We start from the raw sequence: 22,753 nt of genomic DNA, 5'->3' as shown, positions 1-22,753 counted from the left end.
GATACCTGAGTGGGGTATTGTGTCGAAGGCCTTTGCCAGGTTGAGGTAGGCTGTATGGACTGCCTTTCCCTCATCAATGGCCTTGGTGACTGTCTCGAAAAAGTCAACCAAGTTTAAGAGGCAGGATCTGCCTTTGACAAAGCCAAACTGGGTTGGATCCAAAGTCTGCAAATTCCCTATGTCTTTATTTATGAGTTCCATTATGATCCTCTCCATGGCTTTGCAGATAAGGCTTGTCAAGCTAATGGGGCGGTAATTTCCAGGGTCTGTGGAGGCACCACCCTTATGAAGTGGGACCACAGTTGCTGTGCGCCACTCCTTGGGTACGTATCCTGAGGTGAGGCTAAGATTAAACAGCTGTCCTAACTGTGCGTTTAATTCCTCATTGAGTTCGTGAAGCACACAGCCGGGGACACCATCCGGTCCCATGGATGCTGTGTTTTTTGCCTTAGTGAGGGCAGTTCTCACCTGGGCGTTGGAGATGTTTGGGGGGCTACAATCCTCTAGAATAGATATCTCTCCTTTTGGGGGTGGGGAGAAGTTTGCACTGAACCTGTCAGCCAGTATGTTGGCAATGTGTGTAGGTTCAGTAATTTTCACATCATTTTGAACTAATTCTGAGCATATCTGGGAGTTTCCTCCTAGGTTTCTAACATAGCTAAAGAAGGCCTTATGATTGTCTTTAGAGTCCTTGGCGATTTTTCTCTCAAAATTTGCCTTGGATGATTTTATGAGAGCTCTTAGTTTTTTACTTATAATGATCAAAGGTGTCTTACCTTTCAAGGATTTTGTTCTATCTTGTAGTAGCTTCCTCCTTTTGTTGTAGAGCTTGTTTATGGCTGGGGTCCACCAGACTGGACGCTTGCCTTTGGTACAGAGAGTCTTAGTTTTGTTTGGGATTGCCTGATCCATGCAGTCCTGTAGGTGCTGGTAGAAGGCATTTGTAAGTGATTCAGCGGTTTGAGTAATGTTTACCACTGGCTCGGGGGCCTTAAAGGAGACCACACTAGTTTTTAGAAGTGTGAAATCGGCTTTTGAGAAGTTTTTCACTGTGGTCTTTTTTGTTTCAGGTGGGGGCGGATGAGGACCTCCAGCGAGATTAGTTTATGATCTGATCTCACCAGTGAGGGGTATACTTCCGGTGTTGAACATTTTGATCCCATGTTCGTGATGATGAGATCAAGTATGTTTTCTCCTCTTGTGGGTATGGTGACTAGTTGTTCCATGGCATTTGAGTTTATGAACTCCAGGAATCTTTGGGTTAGAGTGTTCGGGCTTGAGTAGTGTTCCCAGTCTATATTAGGGTAGTTGAAGTCACCTAGTATGATGGTGTTTGGAGATACATTTATCCCCTCCAATGTTTTCAGGAAGGCCATGTGAGGTTTCTGAGTTTGAGAGGGTGGCCTGTAACATGCTACAAATTGCAGAGCAGTCTTGCCTATGGTTAATTGCACATGGATGGTCTCCGGTGCATCGTGCGTTGCCACCAACCTTGAGGTGTGGGTATCCTTTATGAATATGGACACTCCCCCTCCTTTCTTGGTGTTGTCCGGATTTTGGGGTCGGAACGCATGATATGAGGTGAAACCTGTTAGTGCTGGGGTGCTCTCAGGAGCCTTGAACCAGGTTTCTGTCACAGCACAGACATCGATGTTCTCCATATTGAGAAGGGCCTCGAGTGCGTGCATCTTGAGATTGAGACTTCTGGCATTGAGCAGCATTACCCTTAGTTTTTTCCTTTTGGTGTTCTAGGGTGGTAGGTTTAGAATTTGAGCCTTGCCTAAAAAGGCACTATGGGGTGGCAAGAGCCTTTGCCAATATCCGGAAGCCCAGGGGTGACAGGTGCAAGCCGTCCCTTGCGAAGCAGCGTGGCTTGTCCAGCATGTCATCCCAGGCAGACAGACATTGGATCCCCTTTGTATGACACCAGAATTTAAGCCAATTATTAAAGCTGATCATCTTATCACTGTATTGTGGCATCATTCTAGGTGAAGGTAGGATACTGCTCAAGGTCAGGGTCATACCTGCCTGGGCTACATAATCAGAGAGCTCCTCGATGTCCCTTTTCATGTAGTCCAAGGAGGTACGTCTCAGGTCATTGACACCAGCGTGGACAATGACTGAGTCATACTTGTACCTGCTGTTGAGAGTCCTGAGTGCTTGCGTTATGTGGCGGATTCTAGCGCCCGACAGGCAGCTTACTGTGACCTTCTCCTTACTCAGTCTGGTGAGCGGACGCCAGTGTGTCTGACTATGGAATCACCAATGACAAGTGTGTCTGGCATTTTGTTTGGCCTTAAGGGCTGTGACTGTTTGACACTCTGACTGTGTGGTCTATGTGTTGCATGTGTTGGGTCGTGAGGTGGTAGTTGTTTGGGTGTCTGCTTTGGTGGCCTCTGCTGTTTTGGTAAATTTTTGATCAGAGCCTCCGAGTATGTCTTTGTGTGAGTATGTGTATGATTTGAAGTTGTGATGGTACCATGTGTGACTGGGTATGTATTGTGTGTGGTTACCTTCTCCTGTCTGGTCTTGCCAGTCCTATGTTGAGAGAGCTCAGCCTCCAGTTTGGCCGTATAGTTGCATCTCTCGCATGTATTTGTGTTTTGTGGGAGAAGGAGAGGATTGTCTGTGTACATGAGGCAATTGTAACATTGCCTCAATATTCCCAGGTTCACCAGTTGAGCTGGAGAGGACACTAGCAACTGATCCCTCGACATACTAGAAGTAGTAGATAAAGAGACTTTCAAAGGACTCCGGGGGAAGTGGGTTTTAGGCTAGTGGGGTACTATCTATAATAAGAGTGCTTTATCAAGGTGCAAGTACTGTAGGAGTAAGTGCTAGGCTTCAAAGATAGAGAATAGTCTACTTGGGAATCAAGTAGAGATGAACTTTTCAGTTATAGGATATGCTGGTTAGATCAGCAGTACAGCTCGAGGAAGGTAGTTTTAAGGGAAAATTTGAAGAGTGGAATTTAGATGGCCCGAATAGTTTAACCTTGTTTAACCACCGCTGCTCTTGTGTGCAACAGTGGCAACTCTGCGCTAATGCGCGTTTAGCGTGTTTTATAGCAGGGGGCTGAAGGGAGCTAGGAATTGGCCCAAAACAACCAATGGACTACTAGTTTCTGGCTGAAACTTCACCAAATCGGACAAAAAGGCCGCTCAGTGCTTCCCACTCCCACTGGTAAGCAAAGAAACTTCCCTCCTTCCTAATAAGGCAACGGATCAGTAACAGGAACTAAAAACAAAGCCCAGGGATCAGCAACTCTGAAACTGGACTACTCTAGTTCAGTAAGGCGGGAAAACAAGAGATTTTTTTTTTTTTTTTTTACAGAGACAAGGAAAAAAACAGACAGTAAATGCTATAAATGCTGTAAATCAGCTAGCGCACTTTAGTGTGTAGCCTACAGAAACAATTTGCAACAATTAGTAACTTAAAGTGCAATAAACAGTGTAAAATGCAGAAATCACTTAAAGTATCAGTAAAACAGGCGAAATGCAGTCGCTAGCTTAATAACAGTGGGAAAGCCACAAAAAATACTTATATCTGGTAGAAAGTCACTCTTTTAGCTCTCTGCTGCTTGGATCACTCTGCAGGCCACCACGAGGATCTGTGCTGAGTTGGTACAAGCTGGAAAACGCGTGTTTAGTGTGTTTTATAGCAGGGGGCTGAAAGGAGCTAGGAATTTGCCCAAAAAGACCAATGGACTAATAGTTTCTGGCTGAAACTTCACCAATTCGGACAAAAAGGCTGCTCAGTGCTTCCCACTCCCACTGGTAAGCAAAGAAACTTCCCTCCTTCCTAATAAGGCAATGGATCAGTAACAGGAACTAAAAACAAAGCCCAGGGATCAGCAACTCTGAAACTGGACTACTCTAGCTCAGTAAGGTGGGAAAACAAGAGATTTTTTTGTTTTTTTTTTTGTTTTTTTACAGACAGTAAATGCTATAAATGCTGTAAATCGGCTAGCGCACTTTAGTGTGTAGCCTACAGAAACAATTTGCAACAATTAGTAACTTAAAGTGCAATAAACAGTGTAAAATGCAGAAATCACTTAAAGTAGCAGTAAAACAGGCGAAATGCAGTCGCTAGCTTAATAACAGTGGGAAAGCCACAAAAAATACTTATATCTGGTACAAAGTCACTCTTTTAGCTCTCTGCTGCTTGGATCACTCTGCAGGCCACCACGAGAATCTGTGCTGAGTTGGTACAAGCTGGAAAACGCGCGTTTAGCGTGTTTTATAGCAGGGGGCTGAAAGGAGCTAGGAATTGGCCCAAAACGACCAATGAACTACTAGTTTCTGGCTGAAACTTCACCAAATCGGACAAAAAGGCTGCTCAGTGCTTTCCACTCCCACTGGTAAGCAAAGAAACTTCCCTCCTTCCTAATAAGGCAATGGATCAGTAACAGGAACTAAAAACAAAGCCCAGGGATCAGCGACTCTGAAACTGGACTACTCTAGTTCAGTAAGGCAGGAAAACAAGAGATTTTTTTTACAGAGACAAGGAAAAAAACAGACAGTAAATGCTATAAAAACAATTCACATGCAGTGCAAGCTGGCACACTTGAGTATGTAGCAATATTAGTCCACACACAGTATGAATAAAATGTAATTAAATTAAAAAGGACTAAAAGCAAGTGCAGAAAGGGTTTATTAGATAGAATGCAGTAAAGAGATGGGACTGGGGGAGTGTCCTAGATCAAATCTACAGTGGGGCGGGCACTGCAAAAGCCACCAAATTTAAACTACAACCAAGAACAGGGAGGGGGGATGGGGAAGACAGTTTCAACAGAGCTAGATCTGAGGAATCAGTCCAGATTATAAAACCACAATAAAATGCAGGAAATATACTTAAATCAGCTTATGTCCAGTTGATGTATGCAGACAAATCTCAGTAGCAAGCAACTCTATTTAAAATGATTACAAGAGATGTAACCAACACAGGTTTTAATGTTATCAGAAACCCCCCAAGCTAATTAACACTTAAAGGAATTTCAAAGCAGTTTAACAACTAGTGCAGAGCTTCAGACACACACACAAGACAGTTTCAACAGAGCTATATCTGAGGAATCAGTCCAGATTATAAAACCACAATAAAATGCAGGAAATATACTTAAATCAGTTTATGTCCAGTTGATGTATGCAGACAAATCTCAGTAGCAAGCAACTCTATTTAAAATGATTACAAGAGATGTAACCAACACAGGTTTTAATGTTATCAGAAACCCCCCAAGCTAATTAACACTTAAAGGAATTTCAAAGCAGTTTAACAACTAGTGCAGAGCTTCAGACACACACACAAGACAGTTTCAACAGAGCTAGATCTGAGGAATCAGTCCAGATTATAAAACCACAATAAAATGCAGGAAATATACTTAAATCAGCTTATGTCCAGTTGATGTGGAAAGCAGATGTGACCTCCCACACACACGATGCCTGTGAAAACAATCCCAATTGCAGTAGCAAAAATATATAGAACTGTAATAGTACACAAAGGTTTTCCATTCCTGCAAACCTGTGTGTGGTGTTATTTCTTATGATCTCTCTCTGAGTATATGTTGCAGGCAATGACTGTCATTTGTATGGGTGGCCCATACAGTTTTCAGTTATTCAGGTGTGAACTGTAGCCATAGTGGCTGTTCCATATTTTGTGCACCTTCTACATATGTATCTTACTGTACATACCTCTGCGTGTGTATGTGTAGTCACATGTATATCTATATATATGTAATTTTATATATATATAGGTATATCTGTATTTGCAGATATGTGTCTGTGTATCTGTATCCTGGGGATGTTGATAGCTTCCATATTTTACAACTCCTATGGGAGCCAGACTGTACTGCATGATATGTTACCAATACCAGCCTGACATCATACAGGTGGGATGTAGTAATGTTAACACCTTGTGCCCATGTCATGTCAGGTCCTTGTTATGGGATCTTCAACACTTGGTAGTGTATTGCAGGCTGATCGTGTTTGGCTGGGGGGGGTATGCCTATTCGTACAAGGTGTATATTGTTTGGGGCCTCTCAACCTCATTAATGGTGCATGTGGACATATCTGTTTTTGTTAATCTACCATTGCTATCTACAGATGTTTGGCCAGATATACCTATATATATATATATATATATATATATATATATATATTTATCAGCTTACATATGTATGACTATGTCCATATATACCTACATAGCTATATATATATATATATATATATATATATATATATATATATATATATATGTGTGTACATATATGTAAATTGTTGTGTATATGTACACATATAGGTGTATATATATATATATATATATATATATATATATATATATATGTGTGTGTGTGTGTCGATGTAGGCATGTGCATGTATCTATGTTCATATATATGTGTGTGTATATATATATATATATATATATATATATATATATATATGTAAATATTTCTAAATATACCTATTTATATCTCTACATATATAGATATGTTGTATCTGTGTCGATATTAATATATTTACACACACACATACATCTAGATGTTGGTATACATTCTCTGTACTGTCGCATGACTGGGCTGGATGATATGTTTCTGACAACATCACAGTTATGTGTATCTGTCATGGCTTAATGGGAAATCACTTTGTGGGTGGTGTGCAGGGTCCTAGGTTTGAGCCTTCCAGAGGCTGTTTATTTTGTTGCTGGGCAGAACACGTAAAGTTGGATACAGAGTGGTTAAGGCACTTTAAAGCAGTTATAAGTGGGTATGGATGAGTTTGCGTGCAGCTCATCAGTACTTACTTCCATTTACAGTTTCTTACACTCAGTTAGCTTCTACTTTGCTTCATCTGTGTAGGCAATGCTTACCCCCATACAAACACACTTAATCGTGCTTACTAGTACTTCTATATGCTTACTACTGCTTATTTGTGCTTAAACATGCTTACTAGTGCCTTATTCATTATGATACTGACACTTCACATGTGCATTTAATGCAGTACTCCAGTTCACATTTAAATGTTATTTCGTAGATTATATGGCAAAAAATGTTCATATACAGATTCCACATGGAAAATGGAATGGGCTGCAGTGGGACTTGAACCAGAAATGCCTGTTAGCAAGGCGAGTGCTCTGCCCACTATACTATTCCTTTACTGCTTCATTTGCATGTATCTTCCTTGTTATCCTCTTCAGTCATTTAAGCTACATTAACCATAGCTAAGCGATGGGCCCACCCACTCACCTATGGTTAGCTTTAATCGGGTTTTTTAAAAAATAACAGGGTTTCTATTTCTATGTCCTGTTGCTGTTGTACACATGGGGGCTGTTGGTGGGGATATGAGAACACCTATGAGTGATCTCGCTCATTTCTCAGCTGCTGCTGTTCAACATTGCAGGGCATATTTATTCTGAAAGCTCTGCACTCGTACATGCTCTGTTTAAGCCTAGGAGCTTGAGAAGTGAGCCTTCATTAGTATGCATGGTGCACTGCTGTCCTGCTCCAACACGGGTGCTTCCATGCAGGACTTAGTCCTGCATGGAAGAGTAGTGAATCTGGGGGTATGTGTAACACTGTTTCTACTTCTGTACCAATTAATGTTTAATTTTTCTGTATCTATGTTCTTGTTGGAGCTTTTCTCCATGGGCCTCCACTGAAAATGGGCTGTTTTAGGCCCAGTGGATTTTTCCTGGTAAACAAATGCAATAAAATAAAAAATAAATAATACATCTTGTTTGTATATTGGCTGACTAGCAAAAATCTGATGTTAGCTTTTTGATAACAAGTATTACCTTCCTTCCACCAAGGGAACTCGGCTCTGTTACTCATCCATCTAGATATAACTACCCACAGGTCATATCATCAAAGCAGATAATAGCTGAAAATATCATAAAAGACACTGAAGACCTTCAATTAATAAACTTAGAACAGTATGTTTTTGTTAATGGAAAAGCTTCCTATTTAATTTAACTGGTATTTTTTTTTTTAGAAGAAATAACACTGAGAGACCTATTAGACACCTCTATGCAATTAAATAACATACAGTTTTTGACATTGTATTCAATAAAGGAATGATGAACTCTTTCACTGCAATGTTAAGTATTATGTACTTCAGTAGGTAAATAACTGGTTGAAGTGTTTGAGAAAAAAAAACAAATACAAGGTTACCTGTCTAAACTAGCTGAGATATCCAGTGGAGTCTCTCAGGTCCGTTTACTGGGACCATTCTTATTTAGTTTTGTTTACTTAGATATTGGTTTAGATGATAAAGTGTAGTTACCAAAATCAGTTGATGACTGCTAAATATAATGGCCTCAACTAAACATGCAAAAATACTTCAAATAACTTAAACAGAATCAGTATTTGGGTGCAATAATGACGAGGTCAAGAAAAAAAAAACTACAACAAACATTGTAATAAAAGACTTATGAATAATCATCCTCATCATTGTCATCATCATCACCATCACCACACCTTATAAATCATTATAGCAGTACTGTAAGTTTTGGTTAGTATGCCGCAACCAAACTCAGACAAAAAAAAAGAGTTTGCAGCAATATAAACTGGCTGTAAGAAGTCCTTGTACCATTATACATTTAATCAGTCCAGTTATATAATATAATGATACACCTTCTGCAGGCTAAACCAAGTTATTATATTTTTCCCAAGAAAGTTCAGGGTTTCTTAACAAAGAAATCAGAGGGCTTGGAAAGCATGAACTATAGCAATTTATTACAGGAACTAACGTTGTCCTCCCTAACCTATAGGATACATAGAGGGTATTTGTGCTTGATATATAAAGCTATGTGTGACCAAATTTTATTTGACAATTTGTATGAAAACATATAGACAGCAAATCCAATATATATAGTCTTTTAATATTCTACCTAAAATTAACATAATAAAAAATATGTCAGATTCATGGTCATTTAACTACCCAAAATAGAATAAGTTCCTGCTTGTAATCAAGTTCTACACCTCAGTAACACTATTCAAAAATAACATCGATAAGTAAATGGGAAACAGAAAATTCCAACATGAGATCATGGTAGTTATGATTCTAGAAGGCCAATAGGTCATAGCTTTGGGACTGACTAATCACTTCCAATGGACCTTACCATACCTGCTGCTACAGCCTGAATAGCAGTATGGCATTATCCACAATGGCTGATACCTCAGTAAGGACTTAAAGGCTGCCACAGTGATACTGGCTCCTATCAAGAATAATGATGATAAGGGAAGAGTAAAAGTGCTGCACATTTGATTCCAATATGGTGGTCTTTAATTTTGTAGCATATCTTTATTTATTTTAGTGACTCCTGCTGCTGACAATCAACTGGCTTATTGCTATGACTCATTTCATTCTCATCTGGATGAGAGCCAACTGTGGCATGGCCATAATAAAGCAGACATAATAAGACAGAGGAGATTTATATTGCTTGCTCTGCATACTATGTGCATGTCACGTAAGTACATAGGAGAGAAACATGTGAAATATGCAGTGGGGAGCCATAATCCACTTCAGCAAGAGAAATAACCCTCAGGTAGACTGACCATCTCACCTCACACAGGCAGCTTCCTTTAAGTCCCCAGTCTTCACTGGAGATTCAGTGGGAGAGACTGTCCTGTAATATTCCTCTTAATCTGTACTCTGGGAGTGTTGAGCAAGTTACTCTTCTTCACGTCCCTCTCCTCTCTTGTTGCTTTCTTCCCAGTCTAATTCACTATTTGAACTGAGGTTGTCTGTGTCATGACCACAGAACCAGCAACATTGTGGCATATCTGGTTCTTTCCTACCAAGCCACACCCCCTAATCACTGAACTTGCCCATCTCTAAGAAAACTTGCAGTCACAGAATTATTCTTACAATGGCCTGGATTCAGAAATTGGCCTAACTGTGACAAAAACAGCCTATTAGCACAATCGTGAAAAACTGTTCATAGGCACATTGGCTAGAATGAAACTCAATTTGGATATGAGAGGAAAGAAGAGACTGCCAAAACCCTTGTGGTTACATTAAGGGTTTGACTGCCTCTCACAAAAGGCATCTTAACTGGGAACCAAACTGCAGAACCAATCACAATGTGGCATTAACACAAGCCACTGCACTATTGTGTTACCTGCAGGAATTGCAATATAGCATATTTACACAGAATTATGATACATATATCTAAATAAGAATAGGGACAGCATTGATAAAGCACATAATCTGAGACAGAACATTGAGTGACTATCGGAAATACCATACATGTCTCGGTATCTGTCATACAACCCTGTTACTCCCACAGTAGGTTTGCATGTAATAAAATTCCTACTGAACACACACACACACACACACACACACACACACACAATGTTTGTGTGTGTGTGTGTGTGTGTGTGTGTGTGTGTGTTAACTATAGATACACACAGACATGGTAATATGCAAAAGTAGACCCCAGATAAAAGGTAAACATGTGAGTCAGTATTTGTTGAAATCTCACTATATATTCTTTTTTTCTCCTTATGTGCAATCAAAACATCTACACTCTTGGCACAACATTAAATCTACAGCCCTTCTGTTTTATCAGAGCTGTAAAATTCTACTAAACCTACCAGATTTATGCTATTTGCTAAAAAGGAATGCAAAAGTTTACACACTGTGCAGAAAATACAGATGTGCCACACAAATCTCCTGATCTACTGCAAACAAACCCAGTAAATCAAAATCTACAGCATCCCTACACCTGACTGAGTGTATGAGGTTCTATATGGCTGAGGTCACCCAATTGATTTTGAACACACTGATCACAGTTTTCATAGGAAATCACTCCTGGTACATTTTCTAAGTGTGAGTCAGCATGGTTTCTTTGTTTTAGGAACCATTTCTTTTTCTTCTCATTTGCATGACTATGACTTCAGGACAGTGGGTGGGCTTGCCATCCCCAAAAGGATGAAGGGGTTTGCTACCCTGCAAACATCACTTAATATCTAATTTTCTTCATTGGGTTGAATCCCTAACCACTTGAAACTGACAACTGAGTTCTTCACAGACTTATAATTTGATAAGTTGTAATAGAAGCAGAACTTAGTTGAATCTAATTAGTTAATTTTAGCACCAAATGGGACAGTTGCCTAAGCTTAAAATAGCCTATAAGAGAAGTTAGCCCAGTATTAACTTACAAACCTAAAAATAAATAAATAAATAAATAAAATTGAAAAATAAAGCAAAACACTGACAGCATTTTCCATTCTTACCATTTCAAAAAATGTTAACTTAATACATTGTAGGCACAAAACAACCCCGTATGAAACAGCACTGCCATCCCAAATAAACCCATTAATAGTTAAAACACATTTTTTTTCACTGCAAAGATTTCACTTTCCAAATCACATTTTTACTCTGGAAGAAGGATGTTAATCAAATACTTATGACTTATTACTATGAAGACAGTATGCTCATGTCTTAGGTGAAACTGAGAACAGATGACATCACATTACATTTATCACATGAAGACAGCTTTGAAAGTATGGCAATGTTGAATATTTTTAAGCACACAAAACATAATGAAGAACTAATTCTGTGAACAGAAGAGCTAAACTTTAAAAATTAAGTAAATACATAAAAGCCTTGAACGTTCACCAGCAAGTGCTTTCATTCTCTAAAAAGTTCTTGATCACTACATTGTGGAGACCACACATCTTCAGCCAGTGCTGCTGCAGTTCCTCACAACTGCAAGCCCACATTCAGCACTGAGAAGTGGAGTAAAATGAAGTAAGGATTGCAAGCTGTGCATAGATTATCACTTCAACATATGCATGTACTAGTGGGGCAGAATGGTTGTATGCAATCAATGCTACAGAAAATGTGCAATAACATCCACAAGCAGGCATGGTGGTATAACCTACACCTGCTGTTTGTCATCCATTAAGTTGATGAGCCATAGCTAACCAGGTAGATTACAGTAGATTCTAAAGCCTGTTTTCTGGAGCGATCTGATTGGTTTAAGTGTCATTTTTCAGAGTGACACAGTGTAAAAAGGTAGCTTGCATAAGTCAGACTCAGGTCAGTATGATCCAGTTCATCTGTGGTTTGTTACATTAATTAAGAAGGTTTGTTGATACTATGACTACTCATTAAAACACTTTTTGTATTAAAAACAGGGGATATGAACTGACCATAAAATAAAATAAGTCAGCTGTGAAAGGAATTCTGGGCTTTCAAAGGTGGCAGTCTTACATCTCATTCTGAAACAAATCCTAGGAAAGCCCATTCAGTTACAGGTCATGAATATGGCATGAAAAATAAAGACACATTGGGGACAGTGGGCACAGTCAGGGCTATTAATCTTTTACCATAGTATTGCCCAGCTCCATATAACATAAGGTGAAACTGGAGGATGAGAATTTCAGAGAGCATTCTTTTAGGACCCTCATAAAGAAATACACCATTGCTGACATTATAAAAATTTGAGAGCATGTCACAGAAAATGGCCACAGTATGGTTGTATGCTGCCGCACACATTGCAGCTTAAAATCTACATTAAAAAATAGTGAAACCCCAAAATGGTCTGGCTCTACTAAAAAGTGAAAGAATTTGTGCTCAGAATACACTGATGTATAGTTTTAACACTGAGTTATGTGCACAATTATACCTCTGTGGTGGATAAAATAACTAGGTGGGGTTATGCTATACATTTGCATAATGTGTGGTTGCTTTTCTCAGTGGATTCAGATGCTAGATTACTCAGGTTTCTAACACTCATAGGTTCACTATATTATTAGGCTATCTTACACTGTCACATGTCTAGAACTATCACTTGGTTGTTAGACTATTTGGATTATTAATTCTAGTTTGTAAGGTGGTTTATGCTGATACATTAACTACTTTGCCTTAAACCTAATATGTTTCACTACTGAGCTGGTTAAATCTATGAAGTTGATTTACAATATTACTCAGTGTATAATGGTGCATTAGATCATACTACTGGCTGCGGCCATGGTATATGCAATTTATTTATTTAATTTTTATTGACTAGGTTGGTCTCACAAGTCCTGCGGCCTCATTTCAAGGGAGAATCAAGATGGCACTTTCACTGACTGAGGGAAATTTGAGCAGATTATCAAAGAAATTCTCTTTTTCCTCCTTTTGCAGGTTCCTTAGCATCATTAACACCTAGCTGAGTTAGAAATAACTGTGGCTGATGAGAGTTCAGTTAACCACACCCAAGCAGTACACCACAGTGTCACTACTGGAATACGAACCTAAGTATCTGATAAAAGGATAGAACCCAAAGACTTCTTCTGATTTGCTGACAACAAATGTGAGTGTGCAATCCACTGAGCCACTGACAATGAGAGACTGTTGGGATAAGTTATGTGAGTCATGACTCCTCCCAGCACTTATCTCAATGACAACCTCCACAGTGGCAGTTTCCTAACTGAACCAAACTCCTCAAGTCTTTTGGCATCTTTACTAAAACTGTTTCTCCAGGGAACTTGAAAACCTTTGCTCTTGCATCCTCACAACTCTATGTATACCTAGTCCAAGATCTTGCAGCCTCAGCTCACACTGATGAAACTTAAATAGCAAAAACAATTTCTATGTTTCAGAAGTCATTGCTCACCCCTGTTTTTGAAAATTATTTCAAGTGCTGGGTTTGTTTTTTTTTCTAAATATCATGTTTCTATCAATGCACCATTACGGAAACATGTGCACCATGTTTATATATAGATGTAGAGATATGGGTGTAGGACACTGGATGGTATGACCAGCAAGACTGACACCAATATAATTGATGTGATAACACTGAAACGACAAAGCTCGACACATTCTGTGCATACTCCAGGAATTACTCCATAGTAGACTAAACCAAACACAATTGCTTTTGCAGGGGGATATGCCCGCCTGCTCCTCACACACCACCTTCTAATTGTATATACTAACTCCAACATTGCTCAATCCCTGAGAAAAGGGAATAACCCCTACCTGGAAATTGTTGGTCTTGCACAAGTCGACCATCTGTGTGTGTCAACCAAACAGGTGCCGGCATCACTATATAGTTGCTCTAGTGTCATATATATATATATATATATATATATATATATATATATATATATATATGTTTATTTGGTCGACAGTTCATTTGATCAACACGCATTTTAGGAGGGGGGCTTCACCCCCCTCACCCCCAAATGTAGGGGGCTGTGCCCCCCCTAACTATATATATCAACTCCAGGGTTGCACAACATTGGGGAAGGGGCAAATCTGCTTGTCGACCAAATGAGTGTCGATTATATGAACTGTCGACCATGTGAAGGGGACCCATATGTATATATATATATATATATATATATATATATATATATATATATATATATATATATATTAAGAGAGAGATTGAGATACCACCAGAAAGTATACAAAATAAACATAATGATTTTTAATTAAACCAGTTTTGCTTCTCTCCACAGCTTCATCATTGCTAGTGATGTTGCTACTGTTACTCAGATAAATAGTAATTAGAAAATCATATACTCACCTTTTAAAAAATTAAACAGATAAACTCCTGGTAATTCATTTAAAAACTCATTTAAAAAGAATCAATGCATAATGAGTAGTTACATGAAGTTGCTTGAAATCATAATAAAAACATGTAAAAAAGGCCACTGTAAATAATTAAATACCAGTGACAATTATTTTAATTACTAATAACCATTCAAAACCAGAAAACGAATGCAAGAAATAATGATCCATAAATTGACATTTACATCAGTCACTATCTGAAATAGTAAAATGTTATTGTAGTTTTACATTTTTCATTCTTTTCTCAGTGAGAAATTAGTGCATAGAAAGGTGCTATCATTTTTGGTGGCATATAATACATGAGAACAAAGAGAGCAAATGGCAGTTGTGGTTGATATGGTTTGTCAGAGAGCAGTATCCATCACAGAGCAAATATGCCATCATATTATATTTTTTAGCAACTTCACAGTTAGAGGTGGTGTACCTTCTTAGAAAGGACAGTGTGGGTATTTTGTACCAAAATATGTTATTAAGAATACTGATTTTTTTTATTACTGTGAGTTGCCTTAAGAGACCTGAAATATAGTTTCTTACATAATGTAACAAAATCATTTCACAAGGTTTTTGTTGTTCCATTTAGGCAATGCATGTAGGTTTTACCTTGTGATTGTTTGACCATTTTTTTTTTCAAAATGTGATTGAACTGCCAAATCATCATTAGACTAGAGAGGGGAAAACATATATATATTTTTTCATGACGCAAGTCAACATTCCTGGTTATGGATATAACATTGTGTACTTGTATGCTATTTTTTATTATAAATTTTTTTTTTTTTATTTTTCATTGTCAGGAGACCTATAGCTTGGGCACAGTGAAGGAGGTGGTCAGGTGCAAGGTGTTAGGAAATGTGATTAGCATACTATCAGCATTCATTCTTTTGACATAATGCTGGCAATGTCAGTGTCTGTTTGGCTGTAACTGCAGTATTCTTTTGTTACTTAAATAATCATCTCTGAACTTCCAGATGTACTTATTTTTAACAGAGCTACTTGTGCGATTGTCTGCTCTGGCTCTGCTCTTACTGGGCTCTAAGAGCCAAGCCAGACCTTTGGCTCAGATCTGGCTTGGCTCTTCTTCAAAAATTCCAGGCTTGCCCACATTTATATGTAATATTTGGAGAAATTTTAGCCAATGTAGAAAAATTAAGGGTAAGTTAGTATAATACAAACATGAACTGTATTATGAAGTCAGAGGGAAAAAAATACAGTTCGGGAATATTTATAAAGCGACTCAGGAGAGAAACTGAAGATAGGAAGTGACTAAAGAAGGAGCAGTAAGGACGTATAAGGTATGAATAGGTGCATGTTCATATTTAGGGATATACTTTATTCTGAGTTGAGCATGAACAGAGACAAATTCTGGACAGGAAGTCTTTCCAAATGGTTTTAAAGGACTGGAGAAATGTTATTGACCTGATGGATGTCAATAAGGAATTCTAGGCATTAATAACATGGTTTGAGTACAGAAAAAGCCCAGCAGATTTGATATGTTTGTGGACAAAGAAAAGTTTTGGGTCGTTGGATTGTAATGACCAAGTGGTGTAATAGTTGTGTGGAAAGGTAGCTAGTTTTGGACTAGCAGATGGATGCTGAATAATTTTATAGATGGTAAGAAACAGTGCATATGTTAGTTGATGGGCTTGTTCTACCCAATTTAGGGTTTTTAGTATACAGTGGTGAGTTATGAAAGCTGTATTTTCAGCATATTTACCTACTTTATTATAGTATTGTTCACAATTTGCTTTATGCCATACTTTTAGGTTAGGAAGAATGGGAGTGCCATAAAGTAGTGAGGGGAGAAGTTATGTAGTGGCAAGTGTAGTTTTAGTTGAGATGGTGAGAAAGTTTTGGGCTCTGCAAAGCATTCCTGGATTTTGGTGAGTTTTTTATGCAATTTTGTATATTCAGATCAAATTTATGATTATCATCAACTATCATCCTTAATATGTTGCTATGAGAAATGAACGTAATGGTTGTATTATTAAGAGATAGGATTTATATTGTGAGATTTCTGGACTGACCTATTATAAGAATAAGAATTGAGACAGGAGAGGCAATATTATTGGCAGCTATTTTAAAGTAATCACTTGGAAGTTCATCAGGTGATGTAGATTATGGTTTGAGTTTGATTAAGAATAGTTCTATATAGGATGTGGGCACAGGATTGAAGGTGGAAATGGATGTGGTGATAAGTGGCTGCTGGGCAGGGCTGGGTTTACATGTTGGGGAATTCTTGGTTAAGGACACGATACTATCTGTGAAACAAAAGTTGAATCCTATTGCATTCGTGTGTGGTGAGTTATTGGTTAAAGGGTTAGGGTTGAAATTTTGGCCAGGATGTAATATTTCTTTAATGGCTGACCAGATTTGCTTACAGTTGTGTTTACTGCATTTATGAATGTTTTATATTTTTTGTCATAATTTATTTCTTTTAAGTACAGTTGAAGAACATTCTAAAGTTTTCATGACCTTGTGGTGTTTCATATTTTTGCCATTCTTTCCACACTTTTTCTATTCCCCTTGTATTATCATTCCACTTTTTTTTGGCTAGCCAAGTTACATTATTTATTTTTAGTCCCTTCCTTCTAAGAGATGCATGACTATTTAGGATATTTAGGGAAGTTGTATTGAATTTATTTACAGCATTGTCTAAGGGGAGGAGTTTTAGGATATTTCAACTAATAGATGATAGGGTAGTAATGAATATTTCTGGGTTAAACTTGGAGAGGTTGTATGTTATTTCATAAATATAATATTTAAGCTGATGTGTGTGACATCTGATTGTATAGAAAGAGAGATGGTCACTGAAAGAGTCTGACATTGTAGCTGTGGTAGTAAATTTACCAGAGTCTGATACTAGGAACCTGTCTAATAAGGAATTTCATGTCTTGCTATAATGTTTGGGACTATTAACCAGTTGTGCAAAACCATATACATTCATGCTTGATGTAGGGGGGATAGAGGTTATATCCAACCAATTAATACAAAAAACAAACAAACAAAAAAAAAACAATGACTCCACAAGATAATCGAAGTTTAATAATGGTGACCTCTTTCATTCTAAAAAATAAGAACTTCATTAGACCCTAAACAAAACAGTTACATGCCAGCACGCCAACAACAACAAAAAACTTAGTCAAGATGTCACCTAATAATAATTCAATAAACAGTACTCATGTAAAAAACATTTTTATATTTTTAATCTAAGAACAGTAAATTGTTGTAAATAAATTAAACATTAACCACCTAAGTTAAAAATCACAAAGTAAAAATAATCATAATCTGTTTATGTTTCTCTGCAAAATGTAATTAACAGACACAAATTTTCAACCCAAGGGTTGGGGCACATTTAACAATAATGGCCAATCGAACTCTCTGCATCTTAAGAATTCTTCCCAATCACTACCCCTGCTGAATACCTGTTCCTTTTCTAAAAAAAAAATGTAATTTTTTTTAAAATTACCAAAAACTTTGGAATGTTTTGACAAGATTTTTGGTATATCATTTTTTTTAGTAGCAAGTACATGCCAATATGTCCTTTGCCTCTTGCCATGCTGAGTTTTACCAACATGGAAATTCTGGCATGCTGTGCAACTGAACGAATAAACAATATCCTTTGTCAAACAATTACATTTTATTTTATATTTAATAAACCTTTCATAGAAAACTACTGTAGTATTCACAATGTCCAAGATTTATCAGCATGCAAGCAGTGTACTTGTACATCCTATTAGATGTAGAATGAGATCTTTCAGGAGCATTATTTTCCAAAATGTTCTTAATATACAAAGAGTGGTAGTTTACCAAGCTTGCCAGTTAAACAACGGAATCAAAAACAGATGACCAGTTCTTTCAAAAACCCATTTTATATTTCATAAATTTCATTACTGTATGGTAAAACCATCTCCTGTGAATACTTAATAAGGTTGTGTTTATCATTTTTTAAGTAACAACATTATGTTGGGGTTGAAAGGTTTAGATTGAAAATGAGTATTGCTTCCTAATCTAACCTCCCATATTATTGCCTCCAGTAATTTAATTGGATACTGTCTCTCTAAAAATATACATTTTTACCTTCTCATCTTCATTCAAAAAACATTATCCTTAGCAATCAAATAAGAAAGTCTCACTAACTGATCCTTTACAAATTATTATTTTTTGTTTGCTACCAAGGATGACATCTATCAAAATGAAGGTAACTATTTGAAAAAAGTATTTTTTTCCTAAATGAACTAGATTCTCATCATTCATTAGTACTACTTTAGGAAATAAATACATTCAGATAATTTAACTGACTTGTAACTCATATGTAAAAGCTAAACTATCAGTTGTACTGTTAAGAAATTGAAAAAAAATGAAGACATGGATCATCAGCTCCAGTCCAAATTAAAAATATATCATCCAAAAACCTGTAGTAGCATCTTACTTTGTCCAAAACACACTTTCAAAGTATCTTTTCCCAAATCCACATAGTAATGTTAGCAAAGACAGGGACAGGTGATGCCCTCATAGCCACTGACTTTGTTGATGTTTCTCCATCAAAGTACACAAAATTGTTAGTACAAAATTCATGCAATTTTCCAAAATTAATATATCCCATTTGTCAAGGACACATCAGAAAGGGATGCCTGGTAGAACCATTTCATTCCAATATCACGAGGAACAACAGTAAATAGGTCATTGATATTGATCATAATCAAAAAGTACTGGCAACAAAAAATCACAATACAATTTAGGGAGAAAGTCCCATGAATCGTTTAAAATGTGCATTTTGTCCTAAAAACATTTTAATCTATCTATAAAGATTGCCAGTGGTTCAGTTTTGGAACCTCAGGAAGCCAAAATAAGTTTAAATTCTTATGAATCTTGGATAGGCCAAATATTGAAGGTATCACAGGTTTTTTGACCCTAAGAAAATTCAACAGCCTCCACAGTGATATTAGGGTAGTAAGATAGCTCATCAAGCCACAAGTCTATTTTCCTGTTTGCCAAGTTAATTTCTTTGGCAGAAATTTGCCTGAAAAAAGAACCATCATATAGATACCTTAACATTTTCCAAGAGTAATCATGTGACTCCTTAATCAGCATGCTGCCCCCTTTATCCAGCTTCCTGACCCTGACAGATTCATCATATGGCAGTGTCTGTAATCTTTTCTTTTCCCCTTTTGATAAATTGAATGCCTTTTTGTGATGTTTTAAAAATTCACAAACATCATGCTCACATAATTTTTCATAAATCAAGAACTATAAAGGTAGATTGTATGTATTAGATTTCTTAAGTAATTCACTACCATCATGTGAGTCATTATAGGACAAAAGCAATGCCAGATTTAATTTTTTAGTATAAAGTTTTATTTCAGTTAAAATATCAGGTAAATTAATGCCCACTGACAAAAGTAACATTCCTTTTAAACAAGGAAACCAGTTTACAATCTATTGAAAGAAGACTAAAGCTGTAAATCTTAAAGTCATGATCAGCAAAATCAGAACCAAAAACAGTACATGGAAAACTTTGATTATTCTGCCCCAGTAACTTCAAATAAATCTTGCAACAAATGGAAACTCTACCTTAGGAGAAGGATATGAACATGTTGACTGAGGAAATGAGAAGAATAACTTTTTTAGAATCAGTTCTCCCATGAAAATTGGAAAGGTTTGCTGACATATATCAGAAAGTGCACAGTCAAAGTCATGCCATTACTTTTCCAGCAATGCACTCAACTAACAGAAAGCCTTCAGTTTTTCTCATTCTACTCATTCCAGGAATCAGAATAGCAAACAATCCACAAGTTGGCAAGGCAATTAACCAACATTTTTCCACATACTCTTTCTGGTTATTTATAAGGGGCCATAGAAGTGGTATTTTATTGTTAGAAACAGCAATTTGGACATGTCCCATAATAATCTTAGGAGATGAAGACACTGGGCAATTTGTACAATTTCAGTGACTATTTTTGTTGTGAAGTTAACAGTAAATTTATGTAAAAGTATAGCTGCTATATTTTAGAGTAATGCCATTATGAATTAATTCAGAGCGTTGCTTTGTTTTATTTATTAATCATTTTATGTAGAGACAGGACTTATGAGTATTCTTCACTTTGGATAGCAATTTTAATTTCTGCTCTGCTTTGATCTTCTTTATGGTATCTTTCAGATTGCTGATCTTTTCTATAATGTTTAGTATTGGTTTCTTTATGATTAACTGTAGGTTTCATTTTTTTAAAACCTTTTTAGCTTAATTCCATGACTATGCCTTCTTTTTATGTATCCCAATATATTTGGTTCTGTCTGAGTCTACTTCATTTATATTATTTGTTAGAGGGGAGGAGAATGTGTTGGTATAACTGACAGCTGAGGCTACATGAGGGCTAGAAATTTTGTAGTTGAATTTTCAGTGTTCATCATAGTTTTGATAGGTTTGTCTTTTTAAAGTCCTTGCATTTAAAGGTACTCATTGTGTTGAGTTTAGATGCTGTAAAGATTTGTGATTGAATCTCATCAAATTTTAGATGTAATTGGAGTAGTGCAAGTAAGTTCAATGTTATCGTTGATGAGGTATTGACGATTGTTACCTCTAGCGGCCTAGTTAACTCTCCCTACAAGTGAGTTAGCATTTCCTAATTCTAGAAATCTTTAGGCATTTCCAGCCTTGATGGTTTAGATGCTCCATTTCATTGATGGATACTTGAAACTGTCCAACAAATGCATATTTTTTTTTATTTATGGTTAGTTCAGTAATCACATTTGGAGACCTTTCATGGTCTTCCAGGGACAATGAAATGACATACAGAGAGCTATAAGTTGATGATTTACATTTTTGGGGTAATTTAAAGTTCAACAAATTCTGTTTGTGGATCACAAGGAATCTATCTAGAGATAACTGAATAATATTATTATCCCCCCCCCCCCATTACAACTTTAGAAGGTCTGAATGCATGATAGGTGCTGATACATGATAAAAATGAAGTGCTGTCTTTGCTATGAAACTAAGTCTCAGTTACAACACAAATATGGATTATTTCTAATTGCAGGAGAACCTTTACATCTAACAATTTGTTGTTAAAATCTGGATTAGGGTAGATCAACCTTGTTGTGGTCCAGCTGGAATTTATTGAAATATTTTTTGTTAATCTTGAATAGCCAGAAGGCCACCTTTACCTATAAAAAGCACTACGGTGGCTGTCAGTACATAGGACATTCTGTAGAATGAAAGGTTCAGGCCATCCTTTGTGAAGCAATTTAGTAAGCTGGTCTGTGAATCGCCTCAACCCAACCTGATGTATACTAGATCCCTCAAGAATGACATAACTAATTGCTACAGGCAATTATCTCTATTAAGATCTGGGCTTCATTTTGGTTTGAATAGGGTTATACTCAGGGACAGAGACTTACTTGTATTTGACATACACATAGCAAACTCCCATATGACTATGGATGTCATTCAAGGCTGAGCCTCTCAAGTCATTCATACTTGTGTGGGTTTTTGTCATATCACAGTGATGTCTGCCCTGTTTCTGTGATGTGGCAGATCCAGATAGCAGAAAGGCAGCAGATCATCACCTTGTCTTTCTCCAGTGTCAGGTCAATGTGCCTAATGATAGTTATCACCATTCCTGATTTTATCTGTCTACAAGTGTTGACGAGTCATCATGCCTTACATCTGCCACCATTCTGACCTTAATGCCATTATACCATGGCTCTTCAGCTCACGCCTCAAGGAATGAATGTTGGGAGATTTATACACTGTATTCTAATCATTGGATATCTTGTATACCTATGCCCACTCCCTCATGTTGGCATAATATTTAATAGTCTTCCTAGGAGACCTAGCCTGAATGATGAAACCCTGCTTGATGTTTTCAAAAGAAGTTTCATACATTCTCTGCTTTACACTAAAGTCCCTCTAAATATGCACATTGGTTCATAGTTTAGTACTAGGTTTGCTACCCTTGCAGGCCATTTAAACCCTAACCAGTTTCCTTTTTTATTTTCGAATTAACCTACTTATTTAGTTAGAGATTAGCCTTACCCATCCCATGGTTGATAACTATATAATACCCCTAATAATAATAAATGGGATCATACCACAGATAATTTTAGGGGACCCATGCATGGGGTAAAACATTTTGGAGATGCCTCTATCCGTTATTAATACAGGGGACAGTCCTCAGGTAAATTTTATGTTTCCCATCCAT

This window comes from Protopterus annectens, chromosome 12.part0 (genome assembly GCF_019279795.1).
Source record: "Protopterus annectens isolate FY-2018-M chromosome 12.part0, PAN1.0, whole genome shotgun sequence".
Lineage (NCBI taxonomy): Eukaryota > Metazoa > Chordata > Ceratodontiformes > Protopteridae > Protopterus > Protopterus annectens.
This window is presented reverse-complemented; position numbering follows the sequence as displayed.